General features: G+C 52.2%; 13 non-coding genes across 13 annotated transcripts in view; all 13 read right to left on the bottom strand.

The window, feature by feature from the left end:
* Nucleotides 1-106, bottom strand: part of LOC147662370 (5S ribosomal RNA) — a 119-nt gene extending 13 nt beyond the window's left edge. The window contains exon 1 of the ribosomal RNA XR_015305759.1: nucleotides 1-106. This exon is cut by the window's left edge and continues 13 nt beyond it. This is a non-coding gene — a ribosomal RNA (5S ribosomal RNA).
* An 81-nt stretch (nucleotides 107-187) lies between these two features.
* LOC147662369 (5S ribosomal RNA) lies at nucleotides 188-306 on the bottom strand. Its single transcript, XR_015305763.1, has one exon. It is a non-coding gene; the product is annotated as a 5S ribosomal RNA (ribosomal RNA).
* Nucleotides 307-386: 80 nt separating this feature from the next.
* On the bottom strand, nucleotides 387-505 carry LOC147662368 (5S ribosomal RNA). The gene has a single exon (XR_015305556.1). It is a non-coding gene; the product is annotated as a 5S ribosomal RNA (ribosomal RNA).
* An 80-nt stretch (nucleotides 506-585) lies between these two features.
* On the bottom strand, nucleotides 586-704 carry LOC147662367 (5S ribosomal RNA). The gene has a single exon (XR_015305555.1). It is a non-coding gene; the product is annotated as a 5S ribosomal RNA (ribosomal RNA).
* Nucleotides 705-784: 80 nt separating this feature from the next.
* LOC147662366 (5S ribosomal RNA) lies at nucleotides 785-903 on the bottom strand. The gene has a single exon (XR_015305745.1). It is a non-coding gene; the product is annotated as a 5S ribosomal RNA (ribosomal RNA).
* A 76-nt stretch (nucleotides 904-979) lies between these two features.
* On the bottom strand, nucleotides 980-1,098 carry LOC147662365 (5S ribosomal RNA). Its single transcript, XR_015305554.1, has one exon. It is a non-coding gene; the product is annotated as a 5S ribosomal RNA (ribosomal RNA).
* An 80-nt stretch (nucleotides 1,099-1,178) lies between these two features.
* LOC147662364 (5S ribosomal RNA) lies at nucleotides 1,179-1,297 on the bottom strand. Its single transcript, XR_015305752.1, has one exon. It is a non-coding gene; the product is annotated as a 5S ribosomal RNA (ribosomal RNA).
* Nucleotides 1,298-1,377: 80 nt separating this feature from the next.
* Nucleotides 1,378-1,496, bottom strand: LOC147662363 (5S ribosomal RNA). Its single transcript, XR_015305751.1, has one exon. It is a non-coding gene; the product is annotated as a 5S ribosomal RNA (ribosomal RNA).
* An 80-nt stretch (nucleotides 1,497-1,576) lies between these two features.
* LOC147662362 (5S ribosomal RNA) lies at nucleotides 1,577-1,695 on the bottom strand. The gene has a single exon (XR_015305553.1). It is a non-coding gene; the product is annotated as a 5S ribosomal RNA (ribosomal RNA).
* Nucleotides 1,696-1,775: 80 nt separating this feature from the next.
* Nucleotides 1,776-1,894, bottom strand: LOC147662361 (5S ribosomal RNA). Its single transcript, XR_015305552.1, has one exon. It is a non-coding gene; the product is annotated as a 5S ribosomal RNA (ribosomal RNA).
* Nucleotides 1,895-1,974: 80 nt separating this feature from the next.
* On the bottom strand, nucleotides 1,975-2,093 carry LOC147662360 (5S ribosomal RNA). The gene has a single exon (XR_015305749.1). It is a non-coding gene; the product is annotated as a 5S ribosomal RNA (ribosomal RNA).
* An 80-nt stretch (nucleotides 2,094-2,173) lies between these two features.
* Nucleotides 2,174-2,292, bottom strand: LOC147662359 (5S ribosomal RNA). The gene has a single exon (XR_015305550.1). It is a non-coding gene; the product is annotated as a 5S ribosomal RNA (ribosomal RNA).
* Nucleotides 2,293-2,372: 80 nt separating this feature from the next.
* Nucleotides 2,373-2,491, bottom strand: LOC147662358 (5S ribosomal RNA). Its single transcript, XR_015305549.1, has one exon. It is a non-coding gene; the product is annotated as a 5S ribosomal RNA (ribosomal RNA).
* Between the last annotated feature and the right edge of the window lie 9 nt (nucleotides 2,492-2,500).

Genomic DNA, 2,500 nt, shown 5'->3' with positions numbered 1-2,500 from the left:
TGGTATTCCCAGGCGGTCTCCCATCCAGGTACTAACCAGGCCCGACCCTGCTTAATTTCTGAGATCGGACGAGATCAGGTGCTTTCAGGGTGGTATGGCCGTAGGCTCTAGGAGCACTGGTTTTGGGCCTCTTAGCTTTCTTCGCTCAGCTTCAGTACAAGCAAGCAAACCACTCTGAAAAAAAAAAAAACTACAGCACCTGGTATTCCCAGGCGGTCTCCCATCCAGGTACTAACCAGGCCCGACCCTGCTTAACTTCTGAGATCGGACGAGATCAGGTGCTTTCAGGGTGGTATGGCCGTAGGCTCTAGGAGCACTGGTTTTGGGCCTCTTAGCTTTCTTCGCTCAGCTTCAGTACAAGCAAGCAAACCACTCTGAAAAAAAAAAGCCTACAGCACCTGGTATTCCCAGGCGGTCTCCCATCCAGGTACTAACCAGGCCCGACCCTGCTTAACTTCTGAGATCGGACGAGATCAGGTGCTTTCAGGGTGGTATGGCCGTAGGCTCTAGGAGCACTGGTTTTGGGCCTCTTAGCTTTCTTCGCTCAGCTTCAGTACAAGCAAGCAAACCACTCTGAAAAAAAAAAGCCTACAGCACCTGGTATTCCCAGGCGGTCTCCCATCCAGGTACTAACCAGGCCCGACCCTGCTTAACTTCTGAGATCGGACGAGATCAGGTGCTTTCAGGGTGGTATGGCCGTAGGCTCTAGGAGCACTGGTTTTGGGCCTCTTAGCTTTCTTCGCTCAGCTTCAGTACAAGCAAGCAAACCACTCTGAAAAAAAAAAGACTACAGCACCTGGTATTCCCAGGCGGTCTCCCATCCAGGTACTAACCAGGCCCGACCCTGCTTAACTTCTGAGATCGGACGAGATCAGGTGCTTTCAGGGTGGTATGGCCGTAGGCTCTAGGAGCACTGGTTTTGGGCCTCTTAGCTTTCTTCGCTCAGCTTCAGTGCAAGCAAACCACTCTGAAAAAAAAAAGCCTACAGCACCTGGTATTCCCAGGCGGTCTCCCATCCAGGTACTAACCAGGCCCGACCCTGCTTAACTTCTGAGATCGGACGAGATCAGGTGCTTTCAGGGTGGTATGGCCGTAGGCTCTAGGAGCACTGGTTTTGGGCCTCTTAGCTTTCTTCGCTCAGCTTCAGTACAAGCAAGCAAACCACTCTGAAAAAAAAAAGCCTACAGCACCTGGTATTCCCAGGCGGTCTCCCATCCAGGTACTAACCAGGCCCGACCCTGCTTAACTTCTGAGATCGGACAAGATCAGGTGCTTTCAGGGTGGTATGGCCGTAGGCTCTAGGAGCACTGGTTTTGGGCCTCTTAGCTTTCTTCGCTCAGCTTCAGTACAAGCAAGCAAACCACTCTGAAAAAAAAAAGCCTACAGCACCTGGTATTCCCAGGCGGTCTCCCATCCAGGTACTAACCAGGCCCGACCCTGCTTAACTTCTGAGATCGGACAAGATCAGGTGCTTTCAGGGTGGTATGGCCGTAGGCTCTAGGAGCACTGGTTTTGGGCCTCTTAGCTTTCTTCGCTCAGCTTCAGTACAAGCAAGCAAACCACTCTGAAAAAAAAAAGCCTACAGCACCTGGTATTCCCAGGCGGTCTCCCATCCAGGTACTAACCAGGCCCGACCCTGCTTAACTTCTGAGATCGGACGAGATCAGGTGCTTTCAGGGTGGTATGGCCGTAGGCTCTAGGAGCACTGGTTTTGGGCCTCTTAGCTTTCTTCGCTCAGCTTCAGTACAAGCAAGCAAACCACTCTGAAAAAAAAAAGCCTACAGCACCTGGTATTCCCAGGCGGTCTCCCATCCAGGTACTAACCAGGCCCGACCCTGCTTAACTTCTGAGATCGGACGAGATCAGGTGCTTTCAGGGTGGTATGGCCGTAGGCTCTAGGAGCACTGGTTTTGGGCCTCTTAGCTTTCTTCGCTCAGCTTCAGTACAAGCAAGCAAACCACTCTGAAAAAAAAAAGCCTACAGCACCTGGTATTCCCAGGCGGTCTCCCATCCAGGTACTAACCAGGCCCGACCCTGCTTAACTTCTGAGATCGGACAAGATCAGGTGCTTTCAGGGTGGTATGGCCGTAGGCTCTAGGAGCACTGGTTTTGGGCCTCTTAGCTTTCTTCGCTCAGCTTCAGTACAAGCAAGCAAACCACTCTGAAAAAAAAAAGCCTACAGCACCTGGTATTCCCAGGCGGTCTCCCATCCAGGTACTAACCAGGCCCGACCCTGCTTAACTTCTGAGATCGGACGAGATCAGGTGCTTTCAGGGTGGTATGGCCGTAGGCTCTAGGAGCACTGGTTTTGGGCCTCTTAGCTTTCTTCGCTCAGCTTCAGTACAAGCAAGCAAACCACTCTGAAAAAAAAAAGCCTACAGCACCTGGTATTCCCAGGCGGTCTCCCATCCAGGTACTAACCAGGCCCGACCCTGCTTAACTTCTGAGATCGGACGAGATCAGGTGCTTTCAGGGTGGTATGGCCGTAGGCTCTAGGAGC

This window comes from Lissotriton vulgaris, unplaced genomic scaffold (genome assembly GCF_964263255.1).
Source record: "Lissotriton vulgaris unplaced genomic scaffold, aLisVul1.2 SCAFFOLD_10889, whole genome shotgun sequence".
Taxonomy (NCBI): Eukaryota; Metazoa; Chordata; class Amphibia; order Caudata; family Salamandridae; genus Lissotriton; species Lissotriton vulgaris.
Note: the sequence above shows the minus strand (reverse complement) of the source record. Positions and strands in the feature narration are given on the sequence as shown.